Source organism: Acanthopagrus latus, chromosome 19 (assembly GCF_904848185.1).
Source record: "Acanthopagrus latus isolate v.2019 chromosome 19, fAcaLat1.1, whole genome shotgun sequence".
Classification (NCBI taxonomy): Eukaryota; Metazoa; Chordata; class Actinopteri; order Spariformes; family Sparidae; genus Acanthopagrus; species Acanthopagrus latus.
The window spans coordinates 6,871,703-6,886,610 of record NC_051057.1 but is presented as its reverse complement, the minus strand read 5'-3'; the positions used below and the strand labels follow the sequence as shown (position 1 = coordinate 6,886,610).

The following is a 14,908-nucleotide window of genomic DNA, read 5'->3' as shown; positions in this document are numbered from 1 at the left end:
ACTGCTTAAGTCAAGTAAGCTTTAATGGAAAAAGAAGGCCAAGCTAAGAAATGAAAGTTGAACTGCCCTCCGTGTGGTGACCCAAGGACGACCCCGACTAGTTAGCCCCTATTGACCCATTCCATATACAGTACGCGCCACTGCTGTTGCTTTTACAGGAAGTCGATTTGGATGCTTTCAGCTTCAGCTTCCTCTGGAGACCCCTCTATTCTCCATGGTATGTCATCACAGTCATATTTTCTCTTTCTCTCACTCCTTTTCGCCCTCCTACTCTGACTCTTTTCTCATCCTGTCTTCCTGTGGTCCTTGGAAAAAAGATCTCAAAGAGACCTAAAAGTGTTGTATTATTGAAAAGGAAGGCAGGAGGGCATCCCACTCCTGTCATCTCTGTCAAATGGTCAGTGCACATGGTTTGCTCTGGAACGAAAGCATGTCTGATAGCACAATAGAAAATAGAAAAATAATGGGAAAAGTGAGCCAGGCAATTGATTCAAACCCCTAGCTTGTTATTCAGGAGGACAACAGATAGACATTGTAGTGTGGTGTAATCACAGATTTACAGTTAAAGAGGAATATTTGCATTTCATTGCCAGTGTTTCTTGAACCATCACTCACAGGAAGGATGCTTAGTGAGCACAATGGTACAGTCCAAGTTTTAGTTGTGGGCCGGCCAGCTGTGTTGCAACCCAAGCCCCTCATAGTCAAGCCAGAAAGCCAGTACAGGTCACAGTCAGTGTGTGGGCGTTCAGTAATTTACTTCTTGTGAAGCACTCTCCAGAGAGGTTTTTCTTGGGTTTTGTTACCAGACAAGTAGAAGAGGAGACGGTTGTGTTGTGGTTCACCTCTGAATCTGTGGGAAAGAGTTAAAGAGCACATTATTTGATGCCTCTTTAGGATGTAAGCCAAACATATTGTAGTCTCTTATTTAAAAGGCAAAGTTTCTGGATCTGACAACATTTTTGGGCTTAAAAGGGCAAAACACTCTGGCTAAAGGGTAGAGCAACTTGCTGAAACAACTTAGAAATTAAAGTGGTTTAAGGAATATGAGAGCTACAGTCAAGTTTGGTTTCAAAACAGGGTAAAAAGCCTGGCCTTGGGTCATTAACTGACAAATCAAACCTGATAGTTGTTGTACTGCACTCACCGTCCTGTAGTGCTGTGTTTATTCACTGCACTGACAGTGAGTCATTGAGGCTGTGATGTGGCCCTGACTCTGCTATTATATTCTTGTTGAGATTCATTCCACAGATGATGATGCAGTCTCCACTGGTTAGTGGTTAGCTCTGAATAATGCATATTAAGTAATGAGCTGCCCAAATGGATCAGTGGGCAGTCACTTAGGCCATGCATAAAGCAATCAATTATTCGATCAATAGCCCTCATTAGTCCATCATATAGTTAAACTGTATGTATGGGCCTCTGGTTGGAGTAAATAATTTACAGCTCACAGATGTAAATGGGAAGATTGGCCCAGTTCAGTGTCTAGTGTTGTCTTCTTGTTGGAAGTTATTAGAATACAGATCGAGGTTTTTGCCCTGTAGGTCTATATATGAATATTTCTAAAAATCCAACCACCTAGTCATTTGGTTTCTCAATACTGTGATGCTGATGTTATCCCTATACATAGAATATCTGATAGTTGTATATCCATGCTGTAAACAAGCCCCCAAGAATGGTACTAGGCTATAAAGCATTGGGTCTAGTGATGTACACTGATCCAGACTTGCATCCCCTTTAGTTGAACACTGGGCACCCATAATTATGCCCCCCTTGGGATCAGTTCAATGCAGAGAACCAGTTTCACTCCATTCATGCGCGTACATTTTGTGATTGAATATGATTAATAAAGATTCTTCTTGTTTTTGTTCTTGTTTTTGTTCTTCTTCTTGTGTAAAAAAAGGGGGGGGGGTTGGTTGTATGCTGCACATATTATAGAGCCTCTTTCAAATTTGTGATATGTGATATTGTGCTAAATTATTACAATTTTGATTTGACTTGTTTTGTGATGAGGACTCTTCAAGACACCTCTCTGTTGTGGGTAACAATCGTGTGACTTCTTAGTAGCGGGACACTTTCTAACCACTGGGTGGCGCTACTGCAAACACATTTAAGCTGTTTCTCTGTGGTAAATTTGCTTGAAAAACTGCTGCATTACCGTACAGAATGGAATGCTTTTGAGCTACCAACCTGTGCCACACATGTTAAAATGCACCTTGCCTTCAAAGCTCTCCACCAAGAGTCGTGCTGCGCAGCCTACTGTAATATTTCCAGGACACATTTTCAGATCTTGGTCGGCGGTCGTGATACGTACCAGTAGCGGTTTGTACTTACTGTTGGCGCTAATGAGTGTCGTGACGTGCACCGAACACGCCGAAGGGGGCATCGCTGGGAACCTGAGCAAAGCCAAAACCGCTGGCGCCAGTCCCACATAGCGATAATATAGATGGGGCGGAGCCTTTGGAGATCAGAGCACAGTGCCGCCTTGCCATTTTTCCCATGGGACCTTTAAAGGCAAGGAAAAAAATAAGCACAAACCTGTATACAGGAGTACTGTACCTTCCTCTATATTCTATTTTAAAAAAACAAAACAAAACAAAAAAACATTTCAGTGCAAATATATTCACCTAATGTCAGTTTGGACCTAAGGATTTATCAAATCTGATCCAGGGAAGGAATTATTCTGTATTTTCCCTACCCTCACTTTTTACCTGCAACTACATTCTACCTCCCAATCATTAGTCTAACCAACAGTAGCCTCAATTCCCAGCCCAGTGTCTTAAATCCCCTTCCTGCCATAAGTGACCATGTTTCCTTCTTCTAATTGCATCCAGCCGTTTGGAATCAGACCTGAATGGTTGTCTAGGTGTTAATTGGTTTGAAGGACTGCTAACAGGAGACAAACGGGAGAAAGGTGAATTAGCACGGTGCATATGGCCCATAAATAGCATGGTGTGGCCTGCATGCTGTCATGTCGTGTTTAGAGGTGTTCTGGTTTATGTCCTTTAGGTGGCCCAGGAGAAAAGACACACACACTTATCATTTATCACACAAACACACATGTTCTTGTGGTTTGCTTGATGCAATGATCTTTTTAACTTCCATTTATAACAAAGGTCTTAATATCTAGTCTTAATCATTCATTCTTTTAATCAAAAATTGTATGAAAAACAGTACATATTTATAGTTAAGTGGTTATTAGATTTTCTGTGGACAGTTGGAGAATTCCACCCCACAAAGCTCACTTCAAGTAAAGAAAAATCTCTTCCTTGTGCCATGTGGCATCTTCATTCATCCATGGTCAACATAATCATCCTCCTCCACCAGCACACAATTAATTCATGAAGTTCTCTATAAAACCTGAGTTAGAGGTGGAAACATGGTCACATAGATCATGGAAAGCTCACATTTGGTCACCTCTGCTTCACCCGTCTCTCACAGTAAAAGAAAGATCTCCAATGCCTCACTTGCATCCCAACATGATCACTTAAGATATTGGGCCAATGAAATAATGCAGCTTAAATGGCCTGTTTAAGTTGACTGAGGGGACGGTGACATTATGGAGATGCTGTTAGATGTCTGTGAAGAGGCAGTACTATGTGAAACATCTCGGCAGGGATAGCCGTTAGATCTTCCAAATAGTGCATTATACACTAACTCTGGACCCGTGCATAGTCCACAGCTTTAAAAGTTTTGACTCCACGGCTGAGGCTGAAATAAAACCCTCTCTGACAGGGACCTTAGTGTCAAAACGTGATTTAAAGATCAACTGAGTTCAGTGCCTCTTCAGAGACTTCTCCAGCAAACCTCAATCTAAAAAGACTTCAGTCTGAGTGCACTTGTCAAAGAGCTCAGTGTCTGAACTACCAGCAAAAAAAATTGAGCAAATGCAAACTTTGGCCTTTCTAGTGTCTGTTTAACAGCTTTCCTTTAATGTCGTCAAAAAGATTTCTTTCCCAGAAGTTATTATCTCTGTGGCCAGGTTTTACATGCACTTAGGACTTGTCAGGAATCACTTTCTGAACAAGTGTCACTGCGTGTCAAAGGCTGCTGTTTTCCTGCTGAGAAATCTGCTGATTCTGTTCCTTGAAAGCTGCAGCTTACACGTCTTCTGAAGAGGGAGATTATGCTCTTGGGAGGCTTTCTGTTGCACCTCAAGACACTGCTGCCTTACCCTCCTGCCAAGGCCTATTTTCTACGCAGATCAGCTGTCCACCTGCTAGAAGAGCTGACACTTTGGCTCCTGCTGCATGCTCCACTTTCCAAAGGAGCCTTTGAGAACGGCTGAGAGGATTTACAGCTGTGTACAGCGGAGGGGAAGCTGGATCTCCAGCTGGTGTTGGCATGGTGGTGGTTCAGAGCAGGGTAGTGTTGCTTTGACCAGAAACACTTCCCTCTATGTTGTAGAGGGATGGAGTGTGAATGAACATCTTTTTTTGCATCAAGCTCCTTGTTTGTATCTTTGTTGTATTATTTTTGTTAAGTTACCTTCACACTGGGAAAACTCAGCCCCCACAATAGGTGTCCAACAGTACTGATCAGTATCTGACTTGCTCCAGAAAATGTTGATGTATTGGTATCAGTTATGGTACATGTTAAACATCATGTCCAAAGTGTAATGGGTTGAGTTCTATAGTGGGATGCCATTCAAATCACAATGTTACAAAGGTCAGGGCTCATTGAATAATGTCTTTCAGCCATCGGCAATAGATAATTGCAGTGTTCATTTTGTCTATTGGCCCAGCTCTACAAAGGACATTACAATTGTGTGTAACTAGAGTTCTGAGTCAGTGGTAACTAGCTGTTACAGTGGAGAGGTGCTGTGTCAGGCTAGATTTTCCACTGAAAACATCTAGTTCTTGGTATATAGTAACCTTAACCTTAAGCGCATGTGATAACACAAAACAAACCTTGACCTTGATCCTTATCAATTGTATATTATTTAACCTGTGCCCGTACACCAGGAGTTACATCCTCACGATACATAGAGCCTCTCTTTTAAGCTAACCTCTTCGTCAGGTAAGCATCATCAAAAAACCCACTTCTTTTTCTTTAATTCAGGAATCTCAGAACCTTACAATAGAAAACATTCACTGATACTGAAGCAGAATTGTTTCTCATAAGTTTATACAAAAGTGGTCTCACACACCTATAATCACTCTCTTACACTACTAGCTCTATACTGTGTCAGCCTTTATGTCTGCGTCATGTCAGTATAATAGCATTGCAAATGAACAGTAAGGCTTGAGTGGAGAAGCTGTTATATTGCTTCATATTCAGATAATGAACTTTGCTGGACTGGTAGTTAGAAAAAAAGTCAACCAACTTGAGATTGGCCAATTAATAAACATGGTTTGTGCAATGAGATTCGGATGGGATAACTGAATCTATGAATCTTCACTGTGGTGAAGACTGAGTTATGAATAAGGCAAAGAATGAGCGAATAAACAGAGACACATAGAGAGATAAATATTGGGTTAAGCAGAGCAAGCAGCGAAAGAAAGCAAAACTAAAACCTTAAAAATAAAACATGAAGAGATTGAGAGGAGGATGGATTTCGGATTGACATGAGAATACGAGTGTTGATTCTCAGGTTGTGGGCTGGAGAGAGGTGCAGAGCTTCTCCTCTCCACCCATGACAGCAGCTGACAGTATGATCCACCAGCTGATTTACATTCATGCCACCGTGTGCAGGCCGACACTGAGCTTTCTGCCATCTTGTGAAGTGCAGGTCTTTATTTTACCTCTCCATCTATCTCTCTTTATCTCCCTCTTCATCCCGTGGCTGAAAATCTCTTTGGTGTCGAATCCTGGTCGAGAATGAACAGTTCTATCTCTATGCAGTGAGTTCTGCCAAAGTTCGGTGTTGTGTATCAGAATGAATTTTGCCTCCAGGCTGCTATTCTCACAACTATTTGACAAGTTATCAACTTGAGGCTAAGTCTTGACAGGTAGTACCCGTGGTGACCTTGCTAACAACATTTGAATGAGTTGGGTAACTTCTTGAAATCATGGTGCCTTTTGATCTGTTCTGCTAACTGACAAGTTAAACGCCACGATGAATTAGGAAAGATCTGAGATGCCAAAATATTAGAAAACACTAACTTCAAAGCAGATGTGGACAGGTGTGAACCCAGGCCAAAACAGGCCCCCAAGCACCGACACATACAAGCACAGAAACATCCATACTGCACTTACATCGCCACATACCGTAGATACATCTGTGTGTCTGGAGATGGTTAGTGCACTGCTTTGATTCTCAGAGGCTGAGGAGACGGCAGTAAACAGTCGCTGTGGTCTGCCCTATGGCCCACACTTGTCAGCAACCCTGCCAATTAAGCACTGACTAGGAGGCGGAGCTGAATCACTCGCAGCTAACTGCTCATTGCCAAGAACCCTCCCTCATCACTCACACCCCAGCCAACACACCTCCGCTGACCTCCCTAAAAATCTTAGTCACTGGGAACAATCCATCCACCTCAAGCTCAACTGCTATAAAATATCCTCAAACAAGACCAGTTTTGTCATATAATCAATGTTGTCAACATTAAGATAAAGGCAAAAGCATGTCAGTGATCACACTCTATTTTTATTAATGAAATGATATGGATTTATTTTATTTGATGATAAGACATACAGTTTACTGCAGGATTTATAGTAATTGAGCATAAGAACAGGGCCCTATGGATTATTTCCACACAGTCCTCCAACTTACAGCACACAGATAGAATCATACATACGGTACATACAACAATCAAGTGGCTTTGTTTATTTGTTCCAAGTGCTCATCATCATATATAACAGGCTGTATAGCCTGTACAGCACTGTTTTAAACAATCCACTGAATTGATCTCAACCTGTGATTGACATTTAATCATTCCAGTAGTACAATGGAAGTGGACAAATGCAGAAATTCTATAGTATTCATGTAAAATAGATCTATAATCAGTCGGAATGGAATCCATATCTTAAAGCTTCCCAATTTGTTAAATGATGATGCGTTGGGTTTCTCCAGCTGGTCAAATACTGGCGCTTTGCGATTGCAGGTCGGGTCGGCTGTAAATCAAAAGCATCAGTATTGGACGAGTTGGGGACGAGCTTTAAATTGATCACCTACTAAACTGTCAGGGTCAGATTAAGTTTCCTAATAGGGTCAAATTACATTTTGGTACATAGACTGGGTTCTAAAAGGTCTTGAAACAAGTGCTTCATCACTGCATGTGAATCATGATAGGAGCAAGTTTTTTTTTTTTCTTTTCCTGATGCATTAACATTCTCAGAGGTTATTCTGCTTTAGAACAAAACACGTGCAGTTTCTTGGAACAGGTTTACAAGAAGAGAGGTCATGAAAATCAACAACAGATTCAGTCTGAAGATATCCTCTTCACTCCAGCAATTCTCACCTCTCCCAACACCTTAATACCCCTCATCTACCTCAGCCTCCTCGAATTAGTGTGCGCTCTGTCAGGCTGCGGGTCTCAGATTTGCCCCCTCCAGTGTTTAACCTCCAAACCAGCTCAGCCCAGATCAGTGCTCTGCTCAGCCCATCACAGCTTCTCAAGGTTGGGCCAAGGAGAAACTGCAGAAAGGCAACTCTTGCCATCTGTTTCATTTGGAACCTGACCCATGTCTGACCATGCAGCCAGGTACAGAAGACGACAGACCCACATATGACCAGTTTTCAGACCTAGATGGTCAAAAAGAGAAAGCAAGTTATTCCTCTATTATACATAAGAGGTATTTTATTGTTTTCTTGTGTTGTCAGCATGTCACTTGTTTTCACAGCTGAGGGTCTTGGTAAGTGTGAGAAATAATGGGACTAACTTTGCATGGCACGGCTATGTTATTTGTTTTCGCCGAGGTCGGATTGGGCACTGAAGGATGTTTGAGAAACTCCCCCAAAACCTAAACACCAGTAATAATAGCCCATATCCTCAGCCAATTAGTCTTCTCCCGCATATCTGACAGCCACAGAGTTTTCCTTTCAAACACAAATATTGTTCCTCCCTCAGAAGGAGACCCAGTCATGGGAACCCTCTGCCCTCTTTGAAACGTCACCCTCCCTCCCAAAGGTCGCCCAAAAACAAACTAACCAGTCCCCTAGCCTCTCGCAAACTAACTATTCTGGATGTGACATCTTCATCTATCACAGCCTTGATAAGAGGTATCTTTGATTACACCCTCTTCTGCTGTGGATCTGTATCTATTTTCTCTCTCTATCTAACAGACTCCCATCCATCCATTGCTGAAGGTCCCTCCCAGGGAAGGCTATAGCATGTCACTGTCCCAATGCTCAGGACTCAGTAAGTCGATCCAACAGGAAATCAATAGCGGGACCTAATGCTGAATAATTGAGGTTATGGGAGTTCAGCAGCACTCCCCAGACATACATCCCCACCCTGTCTTGTAACCTCCCATTATGCACAGGGTGGGGCGTGCTGTGTCCTCATGTCCATTCTCTCACACTGACTGTACAGATACATTTGTTTGAATTACTGACCAGTTGAGCACTACAGCGCTACTTAACTCTGTTGCTCTGGCAGATATCCACTCATGGAATTATTGTTCTTTAGCAAGGAAGATCATCTCCTGAAGCTGAAAGAACATTTTCAAGAGAGTCTACTGGCAACTTGCTACAATTTGACCATGTAATACCAATACCAGACCATGCAGAAGTGGTGGGATAGCAGGACGGAGTACAGTTACTGGCAAGGTATTTGTAGTGTGACGTGCACTAGAGGGCACAAGCTGCCTTGCTAAGACACCAGCCTCAAGTTGGAAAGAACATAGAGGGTGAGCCAAGAGGTGGACCTCCGTTCAAAATGGTGCTATGAGACAGAGTAGAGAAGAATGAGGGACGACTGGAAGGTTTCACTGTTGTGATAATATGCCAACAAAGTCAAATCCCACAAATCTTTTGCATGTTAGATTAATGATTTTAAACACTGAGTGAGAAGTAGACAGCTACACTGTCAGTGTGGCTTACACGATGCATCAAAACACAGATGCACTGAGATATGAGTTATTCTTAGCTGTCAGTGTTTTGTGCAATAGAGTATATGTAACAGTCAAAGCTGTCAGAAATATTTTATTTTTGACAAATAGTCTGCCGACCTGTTGGTCTGTCTATGAAAAGAGCCAAACTGAGAAATAGAAATAGTAGTCACATCTGACACAGAGTAATAATCAGCTAAAAGAATCAGACCCTCAGCAGCCAGGCTAACTGATAACCTGTGTTCAGTGTGTTTCTAGATGTCTCTGCTCTCTCCTCACACCTCCTTGTAGCTTCTGGAAAGCTGCATACATGTATCTTAACAGCTACTCTTAGACTCCAGAACCAGAACACACGGCCAGAACCTTAGTGCCATAAAGGTGCTGAGCTCTGGGAATTGTTGGTTTCAGCCCATGGCAGAAAAACAAACTCAGTATTCGAGTTATTCCTTTGTCTTTGTTATCCAGTCAGAAGCTTCACTGCTGAGATTTTTTGGCATTTCACCTTAGAGACAGCATCATCCTGCTTTGTGAGTGATACAGGTGTTACATTTGTGCGCATAGCAGAACCCCTTATATCTCAACCCTACCCACAAGGTAATATTCTATCAATAAATGTGTATAAATGTGTAAATGTCATACAAACGTAACACATAGCACCGATTAGAGGTGAGAAAAATCATTAACATATCTGTCTAAAGAGTGATGCGCTATGTTCAAAGCATACACTTCTCACACAGACACACTTGTGATGGCAGTTCGTCAGTTTGTTCTGTTTGAGCATGCTGCTGTAATTGCTCCCCGCTAGTCTAACACACTGGTTATGTTCTCTCTCACAAAGCAAAGGCTGTGGCCCCTCATAAACGCAAAGTCACTTCTTTGTTGTCTTCCCGTTCTTTTCGGTGTGTTAAGTGTGTCTCTTCTCACACTGTGTGTTTACCTCCCCAGACAAACACAAGTAAGAACAAGCATCCACTCCCTGCTTCTCTTCCCTCGTCTTGGTTTCCTCTCCCTCCAGGCTAAGGCCACTGAGGCCTGCAGATGGCAGATAATGACAGTGCTGTCCCCACTGGCTACTTCGCTATGTCTGTGCCAACAGTGGGGTGTTTAGCTCCACTTGACCACCTCCTTGCTGGATCACTGGTTGGCTTACTATTCTAATGGCTTTTTATCAGCTAATTGTGGAATTGCCTTTTCTCCATTAGTATAACTCTTTGTTACTGTTTTCCCTGTTCTTAATTATCTCTTGAGTATTAAAAAGGTCAAATGAATATTTTCTTTCATTTGACAATGTAAACGACTGTTGGTTAGACAAAAGAAGCACTATTAAGACTCTAGGAAATGTTTTTTTGACATTTTTGACTTTTTCTGACATATTATAGACAAAATGATTAATTGTGAAAATAATGGGCAGATTAATCAATAAAGTGTATCAGCATTATTATCATTAGTTGCAGCCCTATGCCTCAGTGATTGAAATTTGCTCTTTTACTCATTTGCTGACTGACTGGCTGGCTGGCTGATATACATCCTGTCTGAATAAGCCTTACTGAGAACAAAAGGCTGTTTGACAAGCTGAGTGGCTAAGTGGCTCAACGCAGCTGCTCAGCAAAAAAAAAAAAAAAAAAAGATGAATAATGATTTTAATGTGTAAAATTGGTGGTGCACCCCTTTAACCCATCGGGAGCTAAACTAGATTGTGGTATATCTGATTTTAACAATACATTTTTACATATTCACATCTTATTCTTGATCTATCTGCGATAACTAATATACAAGGAAGGCAGGCCATACTGGCTGCATAAGCACTGTTTGTGCCTTAGTCTTGCTTTTCATTCCGAGTCTATGTTTGCAGGTTACAGCAGCCACCCTGCTGGCGTGACTCGCCCTTTTCACACGTGTGTCAAGCAAGACTGCAGTGGTGTGTCATCGAAAAAATCTGAGTCTTGCAAATGCACCTAAAGGAAAGTCACGTCATAGTATTTACTGTTAATTATCAAAGCTAAACTCCATGTAAACAGATATGGCAGGCAGGAGACTTGCTGCAACACTGCTGGTGTGGACACAAGCATGTGGGTGTGCAGCAGCTCAGCAACGCAGCTACACAAGCAGCCAGTCACTACACAAGCAGCCAGTGTGGCCAGCCTGTTACATGTATCCTACTTGATACAGAATATACATTCATATGAATTAATACCTATGGCCCATCCTAGAATTCTTTCTTAAATTTGACCATTGAATTAGAATTGAATGCAGACCTCAGTGCAACAAAACACTTACAAATATTAATGTATTCCATGTTTTGAAGTCTATTCTACAAGTTCAAAGTCTTTTTATTTGCATTTCAGATATTCTGTGCACACACACAGCTTTGCAGGTCCATGGCCCCAGGCTATCAGGCAGCTCACCCGGGGCCATCACGTGTGACAGGGCAAAGGCTAATCAAGAGCGAGACCCGCTGCCCAATTTTGCAACAATATATGGACATCAAAGTCAAAGAGTCGGTCTCACTCCTTGTATCATGTCAGAATTGTGTTTTGATCTACTGCGCCTCTGGGTTGAAATTTCTGCCTGAACCTGGTCGATTGGAGAGTGTTGTTTGGCAGACCCGGCTCAAATACAGAGGTCTCAGCACAATGTAGAAAATCCTCGGAACCAAAAAACAAATAGGCAAACCCAAGACACAAAATAAAATGAAAGTAAAAGCCTACACTTTAAAGTAACTATCCTCGATCTCCCTTGGGTTTCTTGGTCAATTTTTGGTTTATTTTTCCACTCATTATTGTCAACAAGAGTCTCTGCCCAGATATCTCCAATGCAGCCGGTATTTGCAGTCCTCTAAGATATCAGTCTTCTATGTGAGCTCAGTGTATCAGAATCAAAGAGAAAGGGCCTTTCTCTAGATCTTTTCTCCAATACCCTGAGACAGATAACGCTTAAGTAATTAGGCCCAGGGTGTATGAGATGACAATCTTAATGCATAAATTCTTCTTGTGAATGATCAGCTCTGGATTTGTAAATGTATGAAATACCTGATTTCCATCTGCCTTGACTACAGAGGATGAATGGCCTTGTCAAGGATACGGCCCTCCCTCTCTGTCTGCTCCATTCCACTTTCTGCTCCTCATTCCCTACATCTCTTTCCACCAGGGAGGCCTGAAATGTTTGAAGCTTTCCCTTTTTTTCTTTCGGCCCTCTCTCTCTCTCTCCCTTTCTGTGCCGAGGTCCCTGAATGTGGAGTTTTTAATTACTCTCTCCTGGCTTTGTGCATAACCAATGAAAGATTGAAGGGCACCGCAATCTGAAAGGCACTGTTAGAGTATGAGTTTTTCTAATGCCAGCGCTTTGGGAGAGGAATACTAATACACAAACTGTGACTTTTTATGCTTTTGTGCGCATCTGCAGTTAAATAGCGTGTGGGTGCGCTCATCTACTCACATCTGTGTGTGTGTGTGTGTTTGCGAGTGCAGCCCCTAGACAGGCTGTCTGTTTGTTGTTTTGCATGTGAATCAGGGCAGGGGAGGAGAGGCATTATTAGATTGGGTGTGCAGAGTGGTGGGGCAGGGTAAGATGAAGACTGGGGGGAGCAGGTAGGTTCATTGCATTGATTGGATTTCTTTAAGACCAGTTTGAGGGTGCAACACCTCAAGGTGCCCCCAACAACTCTGTTTAGACAGCAAAATGAATATAGGCTGGTATGAAAAAATCAATAGAGGATATCATAAACAAATGATTAGACTACACGGACTATTTTGGATGCGGTGTGTCTGTGCATTCAACCTTAGAAGTCCTTCAAAGTATCAAAAAGTAAAGTGTATGCGGCCGAAGGATATTTCACATAAAGTGAACTGAACAAGCCAAACTCTTAGAAATGAACGATTTTCTTTACACCTGGATGGAAAAGTATAATTAATGTGATTGCATTTAAAAAATGTAGACGTGTTGATGGAACAAGATTAGTTCAGCATTATTCCGTGTGTCTGCGCAGTGTTAATTACTGTCAGGTGATTGATGTTAATTTAGCCCATCGAGGTCACAAAATGCTCATCATGTTTCTGCTTTCTTATGGACACCCACCCTAATTGCTTTCATGAATATGTCATCACTTTTCCCTCCCTCCTCTCCCCACTCACTCCTAAGCTGCAGCCAGCACTGGTCTTCTGTGTGCCCATAAAAAAAAAAAATAAAAAAAAAAGTGTTATTTATTTCCCTGAGCTGAATAGGGTCGAATTGTACATATGACCACGGGTTATAAGACATTAATATACATGGCAGAAAGCGATGGGGGCGTAGTAGGAATTTTTCCTCCCGTCAGCACTGCGTAGGTAGCACTTGCACAGGGCTCCCTAATATGTGTGAATTCATTTCCCCCAACACAGGAGGAAAAACTTCAAAGCCAGGGACGAGAACTTGGCCGAGTGGATTTGAAAGGGATGAGTCTCTAATCTGGTTAAACTTTGCTTGCTCTGTATATTTTCTCACTGCCTCTTCACCCATTCTTTCTTGAACACCCCTCCTACCTTGTTTTTTCTTTTTTTCTTCCTGCAGTGAATCTACCTCGTGAGCGGCTTTGATTTAAAAGTGAGAGAAATGATGACTTAATGTTTCAGCGAGAACAGCAGCATAAACCAATCTCGGGACTTGCGTTTGCTTGTTTGGGGATTAAATTTCTCTAAGCCTGCTCAAAATCCCCCCCATCCTTCCTACTCCTTCTGGCCCTAACCCTCGCGCACCGTCGCTGTTACAAACAGGAGGATGTATTCCATGTGTCGCAGCATCTTTACGCATGACATTTCCTTTGTGGTGTGTGTGTCATCATTTCGGGTCTTAGCGAGCCTTCGGGGGCACTCTTCTCTTGCATCAACCCCATGTGACAGCACCTGAAATATGCATACGTTTCTGGAGGCTGCAGGGTGCCATTTGAGGGTTAGTTGGAATGCTGGTGATGGCAGGCCAGAGTGCTGCAGACCTATTCTCTGAATATTTGATGGTCTTAATGAGCAGGAAAAATACAGGACTAAGCACTTTGTTGGTTCACTCGACTCTCGGCGTGTGAGGAATAATGGACGGCAGGAAAGGATGAAATATTGAAAACTCTACAGCAAGAGGAAGAAGGTTTCTTCATTGTGCTGTTGCCTAGGGTCAATGAGAAAAAGTTGCAAGGAAAGGTCACGTTATCTTAGAGGGGAATGAAGGACCATGGACTGTCACTGCATGAAAGAGTGTATCATATCAGAGCTGTATCGAGTTGATCTATTTGCATACTAATAGTCGATCAAAAACCTTACCCTTTGATGGATGTTTGAAGGGTCATCGACTGATAAATGGCAGGTGCTGAAGTGGGCGAATAGATGGATGGACAGATGGATGGGGGGCGTGTGGATGAAGGATCGTGGCCCCTGGCTATTACTCAACCCAAGTTTAAAGTTCTTGAAGTTTCTGGTGGAGTGTTGGGCTTTCACACTTTCCTCCGCTACTGTACCTGTAATAACTCTGCGCCCCTGGTGCCCTTGCGATAAAATGATGATAAATGACAGGGAAGGGAGATGAAACCTGGACTGTTTGTGTTTGGTGGGGTCGGTGTGTGTTTGTGTTTTATTCATGTGTGAAAGATACCTCAGCAATGATGCAGGCATTGCGTAGCTTTAACTCAATTCATTTAGTGTACTGATTAATTCACTGTCACTGCTTCCGTGACACACTCTAAAAGAAGTGAAGGAGCTGGGGGTAGTAAACTCAATGAATTCCATTTATCAACGCATTCTTAAAGCTGTAATCACAGCTTATTAGTTGAAACACTGAATTGTCACCTTTGGAGTGGAAGGGGAAAGAAAAAGCGTGACGGACAAATGAACGAATATTAATCTTGCCTCCGAGGGACGACTTTTTGTGCAGCAATAAATATTCACAGCAGGACATG

The 14,908-nt window shown here is 42.4% G+C and overlaps 1 protein-coding gene across 5 annotated transcripts in view; it reads left to right on the top strand.

The window, feature by feature from the left end:
• LOC119008605 (partitioning defective 3 homolog) overlaps window positions 1-14,908 on the top strand; it is a 377,798-nt gene that overhangs the window by 85,949 nt on the left and 276,941 nt on the right. Inside the window, exon 4 of one of the 5 annotated variants that reach the window (XM_037079115.1) lies at window positions 8,225-8,300. The exons of the other annotated variants lie outside the window; for them this stretch is intronic. The gene's annotated coding sequence lies outside the window, so the exon portion shown is untranslated. The remainder of the gene's footprint in view (window positions 1-8,224; window positions 8,301-14,908) is intronic. 5 annotated transcript variants of the gene reach the window in all.